The 24636-nt window shown below is 39.3% G+C and overlaps 1 long non-coding RNA gene across 4 annotated transcripts in view; it reads right to left on the bottom strand.

Moving 5' to 3' along the window:
* lncRNA:CR46006 (long non-coding RNA:CR46006) overlaps positions 1-23076 on the bottom strand; it is a 43950-nt gene extending 20874 nt beyond the window's left edge. The window contains exons 1-2 of one of the 4 annotated variants that reach the window (NR_133209.1): positions 22706-23076; positions 18915-19940 (exon numbers count right to left, since the gene is read on the bottom strand). This is a non-coding gene — a long non-coding RNA (long non-coding RNA:CR46006). Of the gene's footprint in view, positions 1-13776; positions 14117-18914; positions 19941-22705 lie in introns of those variants that run through there. The other 3 variants (NR_133210.1, NR_133211.1, NR_133212.1) reach the window with 3 other exon arrangements.
* Positions 23077-24636: the final 1560 nt, after the last annotated feature.

Below are 24636 nucleotides of genomic sequence, written 5' to 3'. Positions count from 1 at the left end.
TTCTCGCAGACTTGAAAGGCGGCGCGGCACATCGAATTGTATGGTAATGAAAGGAAACCCTAAGCAAACAGGGCAAGTCCTTTCGTTTTTTACTTATTCAAGAAAGTAGTAAGAATTAATTCAGCAGTAAATATAATTTGGAGAAATAGGGAGGGAATGAGAGTTGCGGCTGCTGCTATTTAACATTCAAATTACAAATCCTTTCTTTTTTTTTTGTATTAAAAAGGGTTCGAGCAGAACAAATCGTTTTTGGACCCTGGAAACCCTCCTTTTACTCATTGACTTCAGTCGCTCGAGCTGATGTCAGCATCATCATGATGATTCATCGTTAACATCAACGCGATGATGATGATGATGGTGATGATGAACCCTCATCCTGGGATCCTTGCCTGTATCTGGGATGCTGTGGACTCATTTGAATATCTATCTGAGTGGCGTATCTTTCGAGTCTTGGCGAATGCGTGAGAAAATTGTCAGCATATTGATTCGATGATTATCAACAGTTATGCGCATATTTAATTGTCCTATCCCCGCGGAATTTATTTGAATTTGTTGCATTTGCATTTGCATGCGCAGTTTGAGCTAAGTTGAAGTGCAAATATGCATTGAGAGGCTGAGTTTTGTTTAAATATTTGAACAGCTTTCGGTTGATTGACAAGCCGCAAGTTTTCACTAACTACTCACTGCCAAATGCAGGCAGATGTTTGAATGTTTTCTTTTGCTGGAATTTCTGACGGGGTCACCACCTCTGATTAGATGCGTAATTAGGCGAGGCGCGGTTTTTGCAACCGCCTTCGTTTGTGACCTTAAAAAAGGATCAAATGGTCGCTCTGCACACGCTGCTATCTAATTTAGCGTTTTTAGACCCCACTCTCTTTTGGCCTTTCTCCGCCTTTCGCTGCGTTCTTCGCTGCTTTTTTGCCACCCGCTGGGCGCGTTTTGGCACCAAACAAATTGGGGAGTTGTTCTCTATGCGGGAAAATGCCAACGTGATGGATGTTGTCCCACTAGAACGCCACTGAACATGGCAAACTACAGTGAAAATATTACGAATAACTTTTTTTAACTTTTCATTCATTTTCATTTTCATTTTAAACCTTTCATTCATTTTAAACCATTTGAAAATAGATATCGTTGTAAAATATCTTTTTACCTGCACTTAATGTTATATAGTATATGGGATACCTCTTATTTAGGCCCTTATTTGACCACTTAATACTAATACTATTCGATTTATTTTCCCAGTGCATAGCTAGAATTCCTAAACCAGACCGAAAGTTGCCCCTTTGGCTGCTTGTGGCATGTTTGCTTGTTTGGCTCTTTTAGCCCCGGCATTAATCAGTCGGTGGTGCGTCTGACATTGTCAGAGAAAGGAGAGAAATAGAGAACTAGAAACGCCGAGAAACGGAGAAAAGTGGCAGGGAAGCGGAAAGGGTGGCCGTCGGAGGGATCTACTTATTATTTCACTGTAATTAATAAAGATTAAACGTTGTGACACGGCTAGACTGACTAGGAGACACCCTCCTCCTGAGATGATTTTCTCTAGTTTGCCATCACTGTGCTCTGTAATTTTCAGCATTTTCTCGTTAGTACTTGCCTGATTTGTCCTGCTCGTGACAGTTGCCATATTTAAGTAAATAACAAGCGGCTGAAGATTAATGGTCCGAAGTGCTTGCTTTATAGGCAAATTCATTAAGATATCCCTAAGCTTTAAAAAAAAAACGCTCTTGCCATTTACAAACTTTTTTCCCTCGACCATAAATATCTACGGAGCCCATTAAAGCAACATAAAATCGTATTATGTTGATCATAAATTTCCAGTTGGAGAGATCACAGATCTGATCTTTTATGCATTTCTCGGCGAGATCAGTTTTCAGTTTTTAGCTAAAGTTTCGGCATTTTTTTTCTCAGCTCGCATAAAAATTTGATAAACAAACTAATAAACATAAACTAAGATTAATGCATTCATATATCACTCAATGAGCTCAAATTTGGGTCATCAAGTGCAGTCGGCCTATTATTTTCCTCTGTCCGCATCGGGGTTTGAAGTTCTATCTATGTTGGCGAGGGTGCCTGCCCCACTCGTACTTATGCTTAATTGCACTGGTAATTAATAATGTTATTTATTAGACAAACATGGGCTGCTCCTCTTTGCCTGGATGACCTCACCAGAAAAAAATTGTGTGTGCATGCACAGTAAGAAAAAGGTGTTCTAAAAAATACAAAATAATGTTTTGAATATCTTCTGATTCTATTTGAATTTTTTAAATAATTTTATGTTCATAAAAATTACATCAAATTTATAAAATGAAGTACTGATATGAATTCAGTGTTTGAAAGCATAGAAATATTTTTCTTTTAGACCAGATTCCTTACCAATTGAATGCCCAATAATGGTAACATATTTTCTCAGTGCCTCTTTTTGTGACTCGTGCCTCTTCTCTAGATGTGTGTCATTAAGTAAATTAAGTAAATAAACATATGCCCGCTACAAGAAAGAGAGAGGGGGCGAGCAGCGCTGCCGAGGGAGAGGACAGATCGAGTGAGTGAGAATGAGCGACTTTGGGCATAATTAATTGCCAGTCAGCCGTTGGCCTCGTTGAAGTTAAAGTTAAATTTTACCCCCGCCGCGGCAGACAGCTGCCACTGACCAGCGGATACCCCCGGTATCTACCAACCTACCCGCCACTGTTTTGTGTACTGGCTTTATCTTTTCCGAAACGCGTTAGTTTTTGCGCCCTTTAACTTTCGGCTAAGTGAAGTGACCAGCCCCGAATACACTCCTTTTTTGGCCTTATGCGCATTTCAACGCCTTCATTTGCATGCGTTTTATGGCTTAATAGTGCCCCGCCTTATCTGTTGCAAATTTTCAGTCAATAGATTACCGATAAGCCCCCGTACAACATTTGCATTTCATTTGCGCCTTCTCCCCTGTAAAAAAAAAAAAATATAAAAGGTTCCAACGAAACCAGTTGAAAATTCCTGAGGGCCAAAACAGTAAAGGTAGAAAGTTGTGTTCTTTGAGCTGCCTTTCTTGTTTTGGTCGTGTTTCTTTTGAATTTTTTTTTTTTCATGTTTCAGCCAGCTTCCGCGTAGCCCGTTCTTAACCTTTCCTCGGGCCATGTCTGCAGCACCTCATCAAGGGCAGCTGGAATCTTTTTGCAGTCGCATCAGCACCTCACCTCCAATTCCAGTTTGGAAACTGGAATTGCAGTTGCAGGTTGAAGCAAATTGAGATGCAACTCGGTTTTGGTCCCAGAAAACGTTTAATTTTGCTTTTATTGCACTTGCACGACTTGTCCAAAATTATTCACAGATTGCTTTGGCTCCTTTCTTTCATTTTATTTGGCTTTCAGAATTGGCTTTTTTTTATGATTTCTGCTCAGTATTGCCTTAAAGACTTCCGAATGTTGATGAAAGTATAATTTTATTTTTAAAGTTTTTGTATACAAAATGCTATACATAAAAAACCCATTTCCCAAGTGTTTACGACTTTACCAATTTAATAAAACTCGTTTTTGGGTTCCCAAACTCCCCGCAAACATAAATATACGAAAATATAGATTTTAAAAAGGCGTAATCTTTACCATGGCAAATCAAGGCCATAAACAATAATATTTGATTCCGCGCCGTCATAATCAGACTAGTTCTGGCTGCATTCAACAGGCTTTTGGTTTTATGGGCTCCTTGGCATTTGCGAAATGAAAAATCATTACCGATTATGCAAATAAAAGTCTGTTTTTTTTCCATTTGATTTGTTTGTTGAAAGGGGGGGAGGGGGTGTTGGTGACAAATGCAAAATGTTTGTCGCTCGTGCCGTGGCCCATAAAATCATAAAACCCTCTTGCGATCGATCAAGTTTAAAGTGGAACTATTCGCGTTACTTAGATACATAGATATCTGCAGATTTGTATCTGCAATGCCAGCGAAGGAGTTGCTGTAATCGAAAACTGTTTTGCATATTTATAAGACTTTTTCTATATGGCTGCGTTATGTTTCGCTGTCCAGTTTATGTTAATTGCATGGGGTCTATGAAATTAATACTTTTTATCGCTTGCTCAATCGCCGCGAACTTGTAGCTCACATGTTAGCTGTAAATTAAGTTGACAACTTGGCGCTGCCGCTGACTTGGCTTAGAAAAAAAAAAAAAAAAAAAACTGGCTCTAAGCCACAATGGAAATTGGCTTGGAAAAATCAATTGAAAGTGTCCAAGAAATAAGTGTTGAGAAATATTGTGCATAAATCTGTCTGCAGCTTGAGGAAAATATTCTAATGAGTTCAGAAGGAATGCTTATATGTTGTTAATATAAGTTAAATAATTGATTTGTTTATTCGCCAATTTTATTTTTCTGTACTTCAAAAGCATTTCTATTTGTATATTTTCAACATTTTGAGTATTAGAATATTTCCACCAAGTCGATGGAAATGTGCTGAAAATTTGTAGCCCAACTTGGGCTTTATTTTCCCATTGAACTCGCAGCTGGGGCCGCTCACAAAAGCGGGTACCCATCAATGCCCATCAATTGCACATACGGGCAGCGATATCCATGGTCTATAGTCGAGTATACGAGTATATAGACTGTCTGTCAGTTGGTCTTCGTACACTTTACTACGCAAATAGCCGTGGCAATTCAAACGTCAAAAGCAAAGCCACTGCCATTAGCTTTGGACTTGGTTTGTCCGCTGGTTTCGCCAATGTTTGTCTACGCCTCACTGCCTACACACTAAAGACAAGCCCCCCCCCCATTCTCCCTTTCCAGTGGCCCCGCCGTCTTCTCTATTATTTAGCAAATATTTAGAATATTTGAGCAACAGCTAACGGAGACCGAGCGAGCGGCTGGCCACTTGACCACTTGGGCTACTGCACGCGCTTCGGCAAACAAATCATGTTTTCAAAACAGGGGATGAGCAGTTGGGGATTTCGAGGGAGCCATCGAGCCAACTGCATGTCAAAGTTTTTCGTTGGATCTATGTGGCAGTGACAGTGTGTGTGAGCCAAACTTTCTATAAATATGGACATGACTTTGGATAGTTTCAGCTGGCAATATCAGCGTCATAGTGCACTGGAGGCGAAAAAATAGAATGGTGGCTGCACATGAATTTGCAAGGGCTTAAATATCATCAATAAATAGATGTTTCAAAAAAGTATTACTGACTTTAATAATATGTTATATAGTTTTTTGATCAGTATTTTGTTTCACGATAACAATTTCCCTCAAAAAACCTATCTTATTTAATTTCGATTTGTTAGGATGAAAAATATATATTTTTCCCGATTTCCTTCGATCTTTTTTAATGGAACAGTGTAGCTTTTCGCCAAGTGTGGCCATCATCATTATCAACATCATGGACACATCGGCATGATTGCGGTCGTTAAAGCCACCTGCTGTCTGGTATGTTGCGTCTAGCTGCCGTATTTTGGCCTTTAACCTTTTCGTCTTTCGTCTCGTTTTAATTTTCTTTTTTTTTTTTTTTTTTTTTGTTTTTGGCCAGGCCAATAGCTCAGGCTTGTAGCGTTTAATGCTCGCTGAGCTGGCCATCTGCATATTGACCAGCACACCAGGCTGGGAGTTTTGGGCTTGGGGTCGGGCCGGGCCTGGCCGGGCCAAAAAGCCGATGCGCTGAGCAGACTGTTGTTAACAAGCTTGTTAATAAATTACCAACAAAATAGCCATAAAATGTGCCAGGCATAAATCATGGCGCGCAATCTGTTCCTCCGCATACATAAATAAATAATAGCAAGTGTGGACACAGCAACGAGACAACGCGACAACCCGACCAGGCAAAATTAGCGACAAGAAATACTATATATATATATATAAATTCGAAATTGAAATTGATAGCGAGAATCAACAAAGACCAGCGCAACAGCAAAAACAAAAGGCACAAAAAAAATACAAGAAATCTAAGCGTAGCATACAGAAATTATGAAAACTAAATAAATTCAAATGAATCAAATCGAATGGGTTAAAGCTACAGAGCGGCAGCTGCATAAATCAACTCAATTAGCGAGGTATTATAAGTTGATCACAGATTCGAAAATAAATGGTAGCCAGAAGTCACAAGGAGTTGTCTCACCATTTGTGAATTGGCAAGAAATTTATTTGAATGAGTGCAAAATGTGCAAAAAGAAAAAAGCTTAAAGATTTCGTTTTATACAATTTTATGTTAATAGGTATTGTTTTTTTTTCGTAGCAATGCAAATGCAAATTTGGTACACCGTTGTCTATTTAAAACACAAATGAGTTCTTAAAAGAAACTTTTAAGTATAGATCAATTTCACGAGTTCCCCATTAGCCCTGTAAATTAAATGAAACTTATCGTTATAGTTGAATTAAACTAAAGAAGTGTATACTTCGGCCAGGTGATAAAACATCGAATGCATACGTTAAGAAAAACCCCAGAAGGCATATAATACCATCATTATTGTGTGGTGCTTTGGGTTTTTTTGGCTCAATTTTATGGTTACGGCTCATTTCGTGTCATAAAAAAAGCATTTTCAACACATTTTTTAACGACAAGTGCCGGGCAACAGCAACAATGGTGAATGTGGCCAACATTTGCAGCTTTTTGTGGCCCAAAGGCGTTGGCGTTTGCCATGGCAACTGCAGCTATAAAGAGCGGTACATAATGAACAAATTATAATAATGATATGGGGGGGGGGGTATACACATATGTCACATATGTACATATGTCCAAGCGCGATCCCCGGCAATTCAAATGTCACACAGTCAACGCTTTTATTATGCTGGCATCTATCTCATGCTTATAGTATATTATTATTATTGGGTATATCTGATTTGGCTAGTTGGCTGTGCTTAAATTAGTGGAAATCGCTTTGAATTTATAATGCGCGATGTGAGGCAACCGAGACATACACAAAACAGACGCCATGTCATGTCAGATCATTAAGAAAATATGGTCAAAAATGTTTCAATTAAAATCAGAGGAGGAGAAACAAAAAAAAAAAATAAACATAAAACAACAAAAACGAAACGAGCAGCCGAACTCAAACTGAAAAGAAACTCACAGCTCAGAAATTGTAGGCGGACAAGTTTTGTTTCTATTTCATTTATATATATATATATATTTTTTTTTACTTTTCGGTTTTGCTATAAATTGTGTAGGCTACTTTACTGTCAAGTCATTAACAGCAACAACAATAGCGATCGCACGGCGGCAAGTGAATCATTAGGAACAAAAGCCAAGGGTATACACTACAGAGAATGAGAATTTCTGAATAGCTTTTTGTGGGTTTTTATAGCCTCAGATCCCGCCTTCTTTCCGTATTGATCTGTTTGGAAATTTGTTCCACGACTTTCTATCATAAACATTTTCCATTTCGCATATTTTTATAGCGTGTCATTAATTAGTTGACTTAAATATAATATATATACATATGTATACCTACACTTGCAAAGAGCTTTCAGCTAATTTGAATATCATGTATTTTAATTAATGTGATCTTTTATTGCATTTTGGGTTTGGTCATCAGTATGGTGTTTAAACGGAGCATTCTGACTCCAGAATTTTCTATTTCGTAAGTTGAGATATATTTTTAGTAAAATCACCTTCAAATGTAGTTATAACCACCCATAAAATCGATCTGAAAACCCACTTGAAAAACTCTTAAAATACCTTTAAGCTCGGCTATCATTAGTCGCGGTAAAAGTTGCGTTGGCTTTACTCTGTTCAAGGTTATTTCTGTAATTGACTTATCAACCCACTCGCTTTATATGTATATATTTGTTTTTTTTTTTTTACTTGAACTAGCTGGCTAGCGATTTTATAAGCGCTGTTCAAACCGCTTAAGTCAAAGCTGATAACTATTTTATTAAGCTTATTTTGCACATGCTTTCAAACCGCTGCTAAAACCGCCAAAAAGTCTGATCATTGCGCTCCCAAAAATTTTTTGTTTGACTTTTATTTTTTTGTTCTTTTAGTTTTTTTTTTTTTTTTTTTGGTTTTTTGGCTCGTCATGCCCCAATGGCTTGTGTCGGGGCATCCGACACCCACAACGATGCCGGCTGGCCATAATGGAAAAATAAATCTTCGATATTGTTGGCACAGTAACAACGCGGCAGAAGTTAAGAGCCGTGTATCTACCAAAAAGCCAAAGCAACAAAGCTGGCTGAGAACTGAGTTTGAAAAGGCGTTAGATTCGTTGCGGGCGCGCGCGTTCGTCGCTTTTTTTCCCTCATCTCCCTTTTTATTTTTTTTCCCCCGTTTTTTTTTTCTTCACTTGCTCACATCAAAGCCTGAAAAGCCGCTAAGCAAAATGCCCACACTTGGCCAACAGCACAACATAACAAATGCCTAATTGTCTTGGCGGCACTCGTAAAACCTACAAAATTATTACGGCTACAAGAGAAGACGGTGAAAAAAAAAAAAACTAAAGAGCTGAAGAATACAAAAATTCTGTAAAAAAAAAATACAGCACAAAAGTACACAACATAACAGAGGAAAACGCGCCACTTCACATGTTCTGACCAGGCCGAAAGCCGCCGCTCAGAAAAAAAGTGACAAAAGTGCCAAAGGGTAAACTAATGATAGTTTAATTTACTCCCATTGCGATGAAGTGTAACGACTCTCAAAACTCAATTAGGCCTAGGCCATTCACTCGATCTCTATTTTGCGATTAACGTATACCAGAGGTCAATGAAATAGTGTCAGTAGAGGAGGATTTTGTATGCCAACAGGCTTAGAAATGGAGTAAAATACGGATAGATTTTTAATACTTCTAAGAGATTGAGAAATACTATATAAATTTATTGAAAATATTTCAGTTCAAAGTGTCAAAGGTCTGGCGAGTTGAGATGAACTTGTTCATCATATGATTTCTAAACTAATCTCTCATGTTTGGTCATTCCTTAACTAATGGAATCTCCAAACTAATTCTGTGATATAATTCCTTTAGCGAATGCTATTATTTTCCCCTCAGCTGTAAGTGTCTCAGGTAGTATTTGGCACTTTGGCCAAATGCCGCTCTAATGCTACAATTGGTCTCCGTTGGTCTACAATATATTCACAAAGGTGTATGTGGTCCGGTTTGGATTCTCCATCTGCGAAGGCAGGTGCAATCGTATGTATGGGACTGTGGGATGGGATGGGTCATGACTTAAAAACGCATAATTTTCGGGCTTTATGAGCCGCTCTATTGGTATCTGCCTGCAGCCATCTCTCTCTGTCTCAATTAATTCGCCTAGTTTATGTTTATGACATTGGCTCTACGCATATTTCTGGGTCATAATTTATGATAAGCGCGGTTGTAATGGGTTGGCAAACTCCTTTTCGGAGTGCCGCATTCTTTATTATAATGAAATTTTACGCAGTGCGTATATCTCATAGATACAAAACTGCATAAAGGTTAGTCCTACTCTCAACTCTCTACCCTTTCCATCCCTTCCCCCAACCACTTTTTCGTATGAATTAATGTTATTAGCCTCGTAATTTTGTTGAATATTATTGCATTCATGTTTCGTAGGCGCTGGGCCTAATGAGTTTTTCGCTCTGCACCGCATCTTCTTTTGCGGCCAAAAAAGTTGCCGTGTTTGGGTTGTTGTTCTTGAAATTTATGCATTGCCATTGTTTTCTCTGGCCAAAGTTGTTTTGCCGGTGGGCGGTTATTTCAGCAGTATAGTTTCCGCTGCGGTTGCCCCCAGTTGGCCGCCTTTGGCCGCCTTTAGTTGGCCCAACTCGGCTTCACAACGCCCATCACACAGTTTGTCAATTGTGTGGGTTGCCTGGACAAAGTGCCACAAGTCTCAGTTTCGCTTCAAGGAGGCTGGCACGTCTTAAGGATGCCCCTCGACGGCAAACGGGGCTAATTGGGCTGCGGCGAGCAGTTGAGATACAGTTTAGGATGCGCAGTGGGAGATAGTATCTCATGCAGTTAAAGATACAGTCGGGTTGGGAAAATGAAGTAGACGACACATTTTGAACAAAATAATGTGGTTTTTTATATAAGCTAACATGATTTGTTCATCAAAATGATAGTTAACAGCTTCCAACTTTTTAAATAACTCAGCTCGTAGTACTTAGTACTTAGACATTTGAATATTTGGAAAGGTGCACCCTTTCACAGCGCTCGAGCTCGTAAATATAAAACCACGAGATATGGACGTCCCATTTAGGCCAAAAATGCCATTTCCCAGCGATCCCTAACTATCCTTTCACTATCCATCAACCGTCAGAGTTTGGAGTTAAACCGCAAAGCAACGGCAATCCATCAATCGACCGAAACTTGTCATGCTCCAATTTGGAATGCTTTTCAATGGCACCTTTTAAGCAGCGCAGGGAAATTCAATTCAATTAGAAGACAAAGAGCCGCTGATACGATCCGCTTGGCATTCTAACTGAATAGCATTCACCTGTCCGCCGAAATAACTTCACACACATACAGACATACCAAAATTAAAAAAAAAATAAAATGTATATAAAAAAAGGAAGATACCCTAACCACCGGCAGCTGTCAATATGTGTTGGCGCCAAACGAGAATGCTTCGAGAATTCGTGGTGTAGTCAAAGTCGAAGTCAAAGATCCATGGCCATCCATTAAATGCCTACCGTCAAATCATAATTCATTTTTCCCCTGTCTGGTTTAGGGTTCCCCCGCCCGCCCGCCAGCCAGCCAACCAGCCGACCATCTACCCAAACTACCAGATATTCCTCAGCTATTAGGCACCGGCCACTCCTAGACACGCAGCCTCGGGGCACAGACCATAAAGCCATTTTTCCACAGTATCTCTCGCACACAGGTGAGGTGAGGAGGGTAAGAAAGTGGCAGGTGAGCTAGCTGGGATGGTTACTGGTTACGGGTTACAGGTACTAGTGGTTACTATTCCTCTTCGATGCTGCGGCAATCTGGGCTTGGGAATTTGCACCTTGCACTGAGCGGATCCTCACTTATTCGGTTGCATAGCCCGCGGCGCTGGGAAAATACAAAAAAAAAAAAGGGGAGAAAAAAGCGAGCTCTCGAGTTCATTGATACTCTGTTGCACAGCTCAGGTGCTCAATCAAATGCAATTAACGGCGGCTAGAAAGGAGTGGGGTTTTGGCCAGCAGAACGGAAGTTCGCCTCTCTGGCTGGATGTTGTTGCTATTGAAATGTCAGCTTGGCTTAGTCACTCGACGGCCACTAAGGCGTTGGCTAACAGAAAAAATAAAATATAGTAACAGCCAGAAAAACTTCACAAAACTTTGATAGTGAAAGTAATTTAATTTCTAAGACTGAACGACATCCGGCATGAAATACGTGGTAATTTTATATCTACAAAACAATGCTATTAGCCTTTGTCTTTATTGGCTCTTTGTTATGTAATGATGCAGAGAATATTTGCAATTAAATGGTTTATTACTCAACTATTAAATCTGAAAAACAGTTAACACGAATCATTAAATCAATCAACAATGTCTTTTCTAGTGTACAAAGTGCAGACACGGCCAATCATATAGAAACAGATATAGCTAGAGCAACTTTGTCGTGTTTGCCAAATGCCAAAATCGAAATTAAAACAAAAAAAGAAAAAAAGAACGAGTATAGCGTAGTGAAAAACGAGAGAAAAAGAGGTATAAACACACAAATGCCAAAACTTTATTAGCCCGTTGACGCAAATTAACGGCGACCGCTTCCATTTCGCATTTCAAAGCGTCAAATCGCTGATGTGGTGCAGAGTGGTGCGGAATGGTGGAGCTACAACGGTGGTGCACAGTGGTGGTGCTCCGCCATCGGACCAGTTCGCTGCCAGCAAAATAATTTGTAAATGTCAGAGCATTTTGACAGTTTGCGGTGATGTTTTTCAAATTACAATTTACAACAGCAACGACAAACAACAAGCAAGCGGCAAAAAGTTAAGCCGAAAAAAAATAAATAAATATACATATATAAAATGATCCTCCGGATTTTGTGCATTTCATCATTTTTTTTTTTGGGATTTTCTTTTCTTTTTTGGGGGCAAGGGTTTTTTAGTTCCACAAAACATAGAAATGCTGCTGGCAAAGCTTGTTTATCCTCTGTTTTAATTAAACCACAATTTTTTGCACTCCCAAATCCCGATGAGAGTCAACTAGTAGATTGGTGATTTATATAAAATATTTCATTAATAACCAAAGGGTAAAAATACAACCATATTATTGTCGGGCTTTGCAGCGAAACCAAATCTCGTAGGTCAACTTTTATTTATATTTTATGATCAGATACTTCCCAATTCCCCGCCATGATGCATGGATTTTTTTTTTCATAGTTTTCAACAAAACGCCGAACTGTTAACGACTCTGCTGGCCCATAACTTTGGTCATAAATTTGATGTTTGATTTTCATGGGCCGGTCAACAACTTGGGAAAAACTTTAAGCTTCAACTTCGGGCGGGGTTTTGCTCTTTAACGACTGGGCAGATGGCTAATCTGTTAATCTGTTAATGCGAGAAGAGCTCCGAGTAGTGAGTGAAAGGTAAGCCACACTTTCACCCGATCGAAAGAGAGTCACAACTTGTCGGGCTTTTAATTTAATTAGACAACCCAGCATGTGACCCAAACTAATCAAACTTGCTTTGCTCGGGGTGTGGTCTCTGGTCACTTTGCAAAAAGGAGAACAAAAGTTAAGGTATGTATAGACTAGACTGGCCCAGAGGGGGATCAAAATGAACTTCCAGGTGGATTAGGGGCAATAGCGGTAGAGAAGGGTTCTTTGGCAAATGGCAAACAAATGCGATAATAGTTGGCAAACTCGGTGGATAGACGGAGGACAGCAAAAACCTACAGCACAACAACAATGAAATTGAAGAAAATTACACTAAATTGGCTTCAATTATTGTATTAATTTGGGTTCCGTGTTGCTTTCCGGCTTATCCCTTTTGGCCCGTTTTTCCTGGCTCTTTTTTTTTTGCTGTATTTTTTATTTTGTATGGTCGAGTAGAGTAGAACTCTACTCTATAAGTAGTCTCGCCGGTGTGGCCCCGATCTGCAAGCAAACATTTTGCTTTTCTAACTTGACTCTGGCATCTTGATGAGCCACTTCTTCTTTACCCCGCCTCAGTTGACTTAGTTGAGTTATTTCAAAGCGAAATTATATTAGACAGTCCGCAAAAGGTTCTGGAGTTGGAAAATAACATGAGTCACATTGAAATGGGATATTATCTTAATTTATTTGATCCATGATAACAATAATTTGTAGAGGTACCTATCATATTTCCAATTTGAAAATAATATAATGCGTTAAGTAAAGTAACGCATAATATCCATATAGTCACTTTCAACATTCAACTCGCCTATTTTTTACTCTGTATTGCAGTTGTTGTTGCTATCGTGCAGGAAGCCTCGTCTTGACTTGGCCAAGAGGAAACTGACGATTATAGTTTGCCAGCCCGTAGATGCGAGTATGTGACTTTCTGTAGCCAAGTCTTACTTCTTTTTTCAGAAGAAGTAAGAGAGGCGGCCGGAAGAACATCAGTGCCTGTCATCTGCTAGGAGTTTGTTTTTCTTACTCCACCCTTTTGTTTTTCCTGCAGGTAAATTTCTTTTCAGCTTGGCCGATTAAATAGTTAATCCCATGTGCATCACATGAATTTAATTTTTTAGCTCTTAGAAGTAAAATATCACACATAATTGATTTTGACATATTCTGAACTATTTATGGCTTTAGAAATTTGCCAATAATTCTTTAAATAACATACGTCTTATTGGTTTGCCAATAATCGTATAAACTCGTATTGTTTAGTATGCAAAATCGGATATTAACTTTTTTCTTAAGCTTTTTTAAATTTAAAATCCACAACTCACCTAGAAATATTTAAGCTGCAGGCCACAAAAAACATTGGCAATCACACAGACACTCGGTGGCACAAACACAAGCACTCAAGTACACTGCCGGAAAATGTTTAATCTAATTCTTGGCAAACATCTAATTTTCTGTAAAAACTTAAAACGTTCGGCTCTTTGGCGCACAGAAAAAACACACAAATGGTGATAGAGTTCTTATAAGTTAGATTAGAACGTAGGACACGTGGGCGGTCACGAGTTCGTTTCCCAGAAGAATCGTTTCCATTCGATTCTCCGGAGAATTGCTGGGCTAACTGTTCTTTTGGCAACCCGAGCGGCTTCAAAGCCGAATAGCGAATGCGGCAATTGGCAAGTGGCGGCTAAAAAAGCCACTCGCACCGCAGCAACAATCGCAACGTCGGCGTCGACGGCGACTTTTGGTAGGCAGAAAAAAAGTCGTATAATCGCACATATATATACATGTACTTGCCCTCTCCCTCTGACCCCATATGCACCTCTCTTTCTTCGGTCGGCGACTGGTGTGAGTGTGTTTGCGAAATGCAATTCTGCAGCAGCTGCAGTCAACATGTTGCTGGCGCGCTTTTGTGGCTTTGTAGCCCACCACAAGTCCCGAGAACCCACCACACTCGTTGCTCGTATTCGTATCTGTGAGTTTTTGTATCTGTGAGTTTCGCACAGTATCTGTGTGTGGGTTTGCACGTGTTTCGCCAAAGGATTACCACTGAGAACGTGGAATCCAAAGCTCAGCTGTTGTTGTTGGCTGAGTGCACTGAACAAAATATGACACCATATAATGAATGATCTGATTATTTTGCACACCAATTTGATAGGGAAACGAATTTTTCGCTGTAGTGATTGTTTAAATCCCGACGGGTTCTTGTATTGATAAGGAATATGTCCAAAATGGACTGCATTTTTTTTCGGTGTAATGTTGACCGTGTTGTTTTTGCCGTTTGTGGGCTTGTCGCCTGACTGACATTTCCTTTTGATGCGCCTACGTGCCCGCTTTGGCATATGCATTAGTTGGCCCACAGAGGGTTGGTCGAAGGGAGCGGAAGCGGGGGCAGGGCAACTTCAATGATCGAACGTGACATTTTAGCCCCACACAACACAAGAAACAACGGCGAACTCAACGCAGAACTCCAAAGGCCCAGAACTCTTGGCTCAAAACTCAAAAAACTCTTGCGTATGACGCAGCTGGCAAAAGGGGGCCAAGAGGGAAAAGCGGGTGAAAAACAAACGGCTTGAGTGAGTTTTTTTTTCGCGCCTTGAGTCTGTATTTTCTCACAGTCAATTGCATTGTTTTTGTTCAGCCGCTAATTGTGGGTGTTGTTCTTGTTTCGGTGATGCAACCATTAGGCGAACAATTTGCGCGCCTATCATGGCTGAATATGCATGTCAGATGAGTCTATCAAGGTGCAATATTGAAATTAACATATTTGAAATAAATATCTGAAAAAGGGCTATAATAAAAAAAAACGCAGTACCTATTATTAGCGACTTTAAGTGGATTTAAATTAATTAACATTGTACATGTTTTATGTTTTTCTATTATATTTCTCAAAAGCCAATGGTTTAAACACAGCTTGTTAGCGATTCTTATAACAAGACTTTAATTGCCACTTATTGCACAGCAGGCAAGATCCCATACCGAATAATCCTCAATGACTGACATCTACTGAGAAGCAGGAAGACGCCCTTTCACCTGAAAACACCGCGCTAATTACGATGCACACACCTTGGGTCACAAAAGGCAACACTTGTTGTGCCCCCTTTTATCTTTATGACATAATCTCTGCGCCCAGATGACCGCAAAGTACGGCTAGGTATTCTATTCTTCGCCTCTGAACGTTGGGCATTTCGATTTTTCCCACTAATCAACAGGGATTTTCCCTCAACTCAACGGCAATTTATGGCCAACGAGGGGCGCAAGCACATGTTCCATACGGATGCGAACAAAGAGACAGATGCAGATACACAGATACGGATCGGGTTTTAGGGATCGCTGCGTATTTATTACATCACAGCCAGAAGGAGGAAAGAGGAAGAAGGCACAAAAAAAAAACGAAAAGAACAGAAGGGGTGAACCCAGCAGCAGCAGCAATCACAGAACTCTGCTGTTCGGCGGTTGAAAACCGAAAGTGCCATGAGGTAGTAGCCTATAGACCTACATAAAGCAGGGTCAACCGATAACAACAGGATAAACGATGAGAAGGGGGCATTGTTTCGCTTTCATTCAGACTCACAATCGGGAATCGCTTCAAGATTCAGATTGAGATTCAGATTCGTTCGGATACCGATTTCAAACCCAATCCCGATTCCCGATTCCCCGAGAAAGGAAGCCAAAGGCGGCCAGTAATAAATCAAAGACATTAAGTTGAATGCACCGGGGCAAAAAAGGCAGCAAAGAGGCAAAGGCGGATGCAAAGTCGTCACCAGCTCGTTGGGAACCTGAAGACGCGGACCTTGAGAACCTTTAACTCGACTCGTAGTGGTCGCGGTCCTACCTCAATGAGGGATCTCGAGCAACAAATCTGAATGGGGATAACAAAAAAAGAAAAAAAAAATTATATAAAAAAAGAAATCATAAAGGAAGCAAGACCATGTGACGTTTGTTTTGAGAAAACGTCAGCTGAGCGAAAAAGGAAGCTCTTGGCAATCTGGGGTTACTTTTTGCCGAAAGGGTTCTTCTTTGGACATTGCTTCAATTTCGGCGAGGGCGACTAGAGAAAAAATGGCATAATTTGCTTAAAGAAACTTTTCCAATTTATAAATGACAAACACAAAAAGCGGGCATAATGAGGAAAACTTGGAAGTGAACGGCATTTTTCCCCCCGCCCAGCCCAGGCCAACCATCTAAAAAACCATTTTCTCGTTTTTTCTAATTAAAGTGCCTGGAGATTTGCATAAAAGGATGGCTCCCGAGGAGTCCGGCGATGAAAAAGGAGCAAACGTTTAAGCATTAATCAAAAAATCAGCTGAAAATTAAAAACGAATCCCAAAGATGCGGGGGTAAAAGGATTGGTGGAGTGGCACACAGCAAAAGGTACGAGAGCAAAGGAAAAGGATGAAAATGTGCTGATGAGAGACGATGGTTAAAAGTCCGAGGCAAAAAGTACAGGAAAAAGAAAGGATTGTCTGGCGCTGTTGGGTTTTTTTTTTGCAAAGTGGTAGTGGGGTGGGTGGTGGTACTTAAAGTTAGTAAGGACAGATTTAAGAATAGGCACATAAGAGTATTTACCACTAATGACGAAAGTTTTAAGCCGAAAAACAAGGATTATTTGTATGCTTTCTTTGCCAACTAAGTTTTTTTTCGGGCTAAGCTGAACTAATTAAAAGCAGGAAGGACCAAAATATATTTCAGTGATTTTTTCAAGCAACTGCATAACCAATACAAGTTTGGGAAAGTTTCAATTAATTTTGTGCCTCTCCTACAAGAGTTTCTCAATTTGGGTCACCTTACGGCCACATGTATCCCCACATGCATCGGCTGCGAAAGATGCAGATACAGATATATTATGGGATGCAGCTACGCCCAGACACGTGTAAGCCTTATTTTACCCCCTCGAGAACCGCCTTTATAAAAATGTATATACATACATACATATATGTATGTGTATGCATGGAAACACATTTCACTTGCTATTATTTGGGTTGATTTTTTGTTGTTGCTGCCACTGTTGTTTGTGTACGAAATATTTCGTTGTCTTCTTATTTTCGGTTGTTTTTAATGATGAGACTGGGAGTGGGTTTTTTGGTTCCCGTCAGTCCAGTTCTGAATCAACAGCGATGAAGCTGCCAATCTGCACTTCAGTGCACTCCATATCCCCGCCCCACCTATTTTTTTCCGCCCAAGTCAACCGCAGAAGCACTGAGAGAAATATTCAAATTTAAAGGAAACTATTATATATAATTCGTAATGGAGTTGAGTGGCATTAAAAATGTTTTAAAAGATAGCTTCCATCTCCAGTAACTCATAGATTGTATTTTCAAACAATATTTCATATTTTCTCTCAGTGCACATTTCCACTGACAATAACTGAGGAAAGGATAAAAGTGCGGTTGTGAAAGAGGAGGATGCCGAATGACGTGGATGTGAATGTGAATGCGAAATTCTTGCAGTGGGTCGGCGGTTGTTTAAGTGGTCCTTGATAAGCGGCTGCCAGCTTAAAACCGTAATGCGCTTTACCAACTTCACTTCAGCCCGTGTATATTGCATACATATATTTTGGTGTGCGCCGATACATATAAATGTACATACATACGTACTACGTATATTTGCAAAAATAAAAAAAAACAACACTCTTCGAGCTGCTGATGAAATATCAATATTGAAGCAGAGGAAATTTTAATTCGATAGTCGTGAGAGACAAGCTGGTAAAAAAAAAGAAAAACAAGGTATAAAAAGAGATTGCATTCGCGGCTGTTCAGTTAGTGGAAGCGTTAAAAATGCCACTGATTTCGCCGATTTTTGTTGCTGTCTTTTCATTATTTATTTAATGGCACACAGGTGCATTTGCAACTGGATTCGTATGTTTTCCCCATTAAGAAATGAAGAGGAAAACAGAGGTATTTATATATGTATATATATATATATATATATATGTATATATGTATATATATATATATATTATATATTTATATATATATGCTCACATTTAAGCAGGATTTTAATATGCTTTTACATACACTCATGTAAATTGAAATTTGTAAAGGGCAAATAATGTTTATTGTAGTGGGAACAATTAATTCGCGTTTGTCAATTAAGTGCTATTCTATATTCAATTAAACAGCTTTTACGAGCCATAAATTCGATCTAGATTTAATTAAAAAATTACCAATCTAAATGGAAATGATATTTTTTTTATTATTTTATTAAATGAATCAGTTAGATAACGTATTTAATGCAATATGCTTATGCAGATAGGTTAGTTTTCTAGCCCATAAATTTTATTAAAAAAAATAATAATAATAATAAAATAAAGTATTTTGCAAATTTTTAATTTTGTTATTAATTAAAATTATAAATATTTAAAATAGCTATACACTTAAAATATATATACTAAAATAACAAAAGTTAGTTTTGAACTGAAACTTTGAAAAAGTCTGTAATTTATTTATTGCATTGTTTTATTAACAAGTTAAAAGAACAAACTGAATGCAGTCTTTCATTTGTATTAATTAAATAGAAATGATTTGAAAAATATTATGCCCAAGTTGCGAACTCAAAAGCATTCTGTTTACTTAACAATTTGCGAGAAATAAACGTGTCGCTTAAAACTTACTTGTTGTGTTGACCCAACAAATGCACGGCAAACTTTGTCCACAGCATGGTTCTGTTCTCTTTTTGCGGTCCAAAGCGAAAGTTGTTACAGTTTGTTAAGTTGCAATTTATGTTTCAGTTTTATAATATAATTTATACACAAAGTTGTACACGTTTGGCGTGGACGTACCATACTATACGTCTAGTTGGATATGGATGTGATATGTTGTGGGCTGGGGATATGGGTATGGTTATGGAGGAAAACTTCACCCGACTAAAAGTCAATGTCACATGACACGCGCACGATTCACCAACACTTAGGCACTTTCGAGGCTTTACAGTTAGTGGCTAACAAGTTAAGAGCCACCGACTAGCAACTGGCTGGCTGGCTGGCTGGCTGGCTGGTCGGTCGGTCAGGAGTTCCAGTCCAGTTCCAGTTTCAGTTCCCGGCCAGACAATAAAATTTACGCCATAAATCAATTCAGCTCCATGCAACTTTGCTGGACGTCTCGTCGTCGTGGTTCCGCTGCAAAAAGTCTGCAAGTGTCACCAGGCAGCAAATGCAACAGCAAAGGCAATAGCAACAACTGGATTCTGGCTTTTAGACCGAGTTATGTGTGTACGGCGGCTGATCTTGGCCAGTCTGCTGATGACTAAGATTTATTCGTGGCAACTGGCACTGGCAACTGGCCACTGGTTACTGGGCACTGGCAACTGGCAACTGGCAACTGGCAACTGGCAACTGGCGACATCGGCTGCTGGCGGGTAACTGCACAAGGCCGACTGGCAGGATGAACCACGGAGCCTGTCCCGGCTGAAAATCACCAATGTTTTTCCATCTCTCATCCGAAACAAGGGGGTGGCATTGGTCGTGGCCGTGGCAGGAACACACAAAAAACAACTGAAAAATAAATAAAAATCAGCGGGAATATATATACATATACACTCATACGTATGCAAATTAAAAGGGAGTTGGAAATAAAAATGGAGCAGCAGCCATCAACCGCAGAACGCCGACTGCGCTGCCCTTTGCAATTTTTTCTAATGAACCGCGATTTGCGCTCAAGTTGAAAAAAAAGCGGGGAAATGCCCTGCGATTTTCATGCATATTCCTAAATTTTTTACCCCGCTTCAAATGGAGTTACTTTTCGAGTCAAAGAAGCAAGGACGATATTTCATGGTCAACAGCTACTTTTAAACAATTACATTTAAAAATTTCCTGCACGATTTATATCACATTTGCTTCGTCATTACTTTGAGTTTAAATTTATTCAAAGCAAAGTACAAAGTATTACCTATTAGCATTTTACATGCTTCTATAGGTAATTTAAAAAATATATGCAATAAGATGTAAGATCTTATATTAATATCCATTTGTATATGAATTACTTTCTGGCTTACAATCTCTTTAGCTTTGTTTTGAGTGAATAACAAAGACGTTCGAAGCTTTAGCACATTTTTTCCGCTTACTTTTTGAGTTCAATTTTGAGCCAAAAGACAAGTAAATCAAAGCGGCAGTAAAAAAAAAATTTACCTAGCAACAAAACTCACCAATACCAACCACCCACCCTTCGCCCAAAGCAGCCCATGCCACCCCCTATTTTATATACAATTTATGTGCGCGCAAAAAGAAGAAAAAAAATGGGAAACAAGGAAAATAGAGAAATCAACATTTGAGCCACCCTGAAAAATGAGGGTGAATATACGGCCCACAGAAACCGCCGGCATTTGGCCAAGAAGAAGAAGAGCCGGCCAAGGCGGCGGCAGCGGAAAAAAAAGTGCTAAAAATCCAATATGGCCACAATTTGCCAAGCGCGATAGAGAGGGCGGGAGCCAGAGAGAGAGAGAGAGAGAGAGTGAGAGAGCGATAGAGAAAAAAATTGTACATGAAAATGTACTCGGGAGGTTTTTCCTACTTTTTTCCCCACACTCTTAAATTTTTGCTTCATTACCCCCCCCCCCCCCCCCAGTCGTTTTAATATTATTTGCCTTGGCAACGCAGAGAGACGAACTAAGTAAGTGGGCGATGGAGGGTGGCTGCTGGGTTGAGTTGCAGGGGGTGGCGATTGGGAGGTTGGCGGGTGGGCGGCTGTTGCGGCAGCAAGAAAGTGTGCGGGAAAAAAAAACTCCGCCCCCTTTTCAAGACGAGCGTCTGCGCGAAGGTAAAGTCGAAACGCTGGCAGAACGCCAGCAGAATTCACCCACAATGAGAGAGACAGCGGGAGCGAAAGAGAGAGCTCTCACTCACACAGATGGCACAGATGGCGCACACCAGCACACAAGTACCCCACACAGATACTCGCACACACGCAAACACTCAAAGGGGCACCCATACGCGCACACTTTGCCACTCAGAATGAGTAATTAAATGCTTATTAACGGCTCGCTGAGTTTTTTTTCGCTAGTCGCGCGCTATAATTAAACTCAGTACTGAGTGGAAGTGTTTCGCAGTATTTCGTAATTGCAACCCCCTCGTCTTTCATATACATACATATGTATATGTATAGAGTTCTCTAGAAAAAAACCCAACCCCCTAATATCGCCAGATGCAGTTTTGCGGCTTTTTGCAGTTCCTTCGTCACAGATACCACCGCCTTCATCTTGCTGCCATTTTGAAAACGTTATTGAGTCAGAGGTAATAGGAAAATATATGGCATGGTTGGGGTAGATTTACAAGAAATCTGCAAGTGAGCTACAAGAAATAGAAAATAAATAAGGATAAGCTATCATCGACAGCTATTAACTATACTATACGTGGCCATGAAGATCCTCGAACAATCCATGATCTACATTTATAAATTTAATAAATACATAATACATATTTTACTCATGACATATATAGAAGGATTTTTTTTTTCAGAACATGTGTTTCTTATATTATATATATTTGTTTTTAAATTGATAAGTGTATTAAGCTTGTTGTTCTTGTATTTTCTCTTTTCAAAAATACCATAAAAAAAACACAAAGTCATGACAACTGATTATAATTAAATTGACCACAGAGTTCGGCGACCCCATTTTTTTTATCAACTCGTAAGGGCGACAAACTACTAAAATAATCTGTCTACCAAACTTAGCTCATTTAATCTAAACATGCTCATTTGATTCGAATCGAATTGTTTCATTTTAGCTTTTTATGTGACACATCTTAACGAGGGTTCCATTCCACATGGACACACCCAGAAACGTAATAATTATCCGGCCTATCAAATCCAAATAGTTTTTGGCGGCAATTAAAATCGCTTTATAAAGGAAACGTATAATAAATAAATAAATGCATAAAATGTATTTAATTAAGTTAATTGATTCTGGTCGAAATTGAACGCTTATTTTGCGGCTCATTAAAATGTCATTAAAATTAGTTTTTCGTTTAAATTAGTTTTCGAGTTATTTCAGACTGCGTTCAAAGGGCCCTTTTTGGCCACAGGCTTTATTTAGTATGCGGCATTTATTATTCAATTAGTAATATTATTATGTGGATTTGGATTTTATGCTAAGAGAATTAACGGATATTTTATGGCTAATTTATTTTCTAGGTAATGGACATTTTTGTACAAATTAAATATAATTGTATACATGTTGTGCATGGGAATATTGATTTTATGCGTAGAAGAGTTTTCATTACCTGGGCATATATTTAAAATCAATTTTCCACTTTCCACTCACCTCTTAAATTCCATGCGAAACCTATAAAAATTCCCCGTTCCTAATTAAGCATCAATGCGAGCACTTAATTTGCCTTTTGGCCTTTTGCCACTGAAATGCCATTCGAATTCCGTTCGAATGACTCATTATCAATTGTCCTTTTTGCTTCGCAATGACATTACACAGATTTCCATAAAAATTGAAACTCTTGAGGAGGCACACAAACGCACAACGAATCGAGAATTTTGGGAAAATTTACACTTTCATCCCGAAAAACCCTTTTTTCCCCAGCACTCTTTCCTATTTCTTTTGCTGGTTTTCTCTAAAGCCGATTTCCTCTCAGTTGTCTCGGCTTTTCTCTCACTGTTCAAGGCGAACGACGCGGGCAAACTGTCGCTAAAAATGTGGAAAGTTGGCATCAATTTTTGGAGGACTACTTCAACAAGACAGAGGCCGAAAGCTGCGTGCCATAATTCTCCCTTCGCCGCTCAAAACTTGTTCAAATTCAAATTGGTTAGGCGAAAGGGTTGAGGCGAAGGGTTTTCATTATTATGGGTTGAACGAGAGAGTTTTGTTTTTGCGGGGGGTTGGTCGACAGCCACTTCTAAACACCAAAACGTAAAAAACAATAACACAAAATGCGTCACGCACAACAGAAACAGGACTCGGACTCGCGAGTCCTTTTTGGAAAAGTGCGTCATGGCCTGAAGAGCACTCATGATGGTTAAAGTCGTCGCTGTGTGCGTGTGTGTGTGAGTGCCAGAGAGTGTGGTCAGCGGGGAAGTGTCAAACGTTTAAAGGGTTAGAGGTAAGGGTTGACATTATCGTTGGGGGTGCAGCAGGGGGTGGCAAAGTGCCACAGGAAGCGACTAAGTGCCAGGCAGATGCACAATAGGTGGGTTGGTTTAATGTCCTTGTACAGTGGACGCCTTTTAAATTAGTTTCGAATAGGATGAGGTATTTGATTCTTATATAAAACTAAATTTTAAAGCTGGCCAAACATACAAAAAAGATGGGTAATTCACGGTTTTTTAAATAAATGTATCAAAAACAAGATAACGAGGCTTAATTGAAAACAAATAGGCCAGTGGCTTATTCACAAAAAAAAACTTTCTTTAAGCTAAATTATAAATGAATTGGTTACAGATACTCAAATACACATAAAACAGTCATCTGATAATTAATTTCGATTTAGTTTTATTCTTGTTTTAATATTAAATTCGTTTTAGATGATCACAGTTGTCTGTCCACTGTAAAAGACGTTCAATGTAAAGAGCCAAAGCTTATTTACCCAATAAATCTGCTTGAGCTAGTTAAAAATTGAAAACAACTCTGGTGAATTTGTAGCCTGCGGATATACAATATATGTTTTTCTAAACAAAGCAGTGGTCATTGATCATCTGCTGTATTTTTCTACCTCAACGATATAATGAGAAACCAGTTCTGCAATCGCAGATAAATAAAGGGTTAACTAAGGGTTGGGTTTTGAGGGTATTAAGCTAGAAAGGTGGTCGCGGTCAGGTCAGAAAACTTTAAATTTGAATACGTACAAAGCAGCAGTGACGTAAGCGAATTAGCAAAAGGGAACTCTTTAATGGTTCTTTTGATTACCCATCTTCCTTTAGTATTATATTAAAATTTTTGGCTAACACTTAGTCACAATACTCACTTAGCAACTGAAAGGGGAAATGAATAGCACACTCCACTCGCTGACGATGTTTGCGATGTGCTCGTGTTGAGTCAGTTGCTCGGTTTTCAGACTCCGCCCCCTTTTTGTATTGTTTTGCTGGCTGCTCACTCGATGTGCGATGTTTTTTCGTTTTGAGTGGAAATCAACAGGGGCGATGTTTGCTTTGCGAAAAGAGGGGAACTTTTGAGGCTACTTTTTTAACTGAACAGATTTTTCAATGTTTTTCTATTTTGTATTACTGTTCCCACTGAAGGGAAACTGC

The sequence above is a fragment of the Drosophila melanogaster genome, chromosome 3L (assembly GCF_000001215.4).
Source record: "Drosophila melanogaster chromosome 3L".
In the NCBI taxonomy this organism is placed as follows: Eukaryota; Metazoa; Arthropoda; class Insecta; order Diptera; family Drosophilidae; genus Drosophila; species Drosophila melanogaster.
Note: the sequence above shows the minus strand (reverse complement) of the source record. Positions and strands in the feature narration are given on the sequence as shown.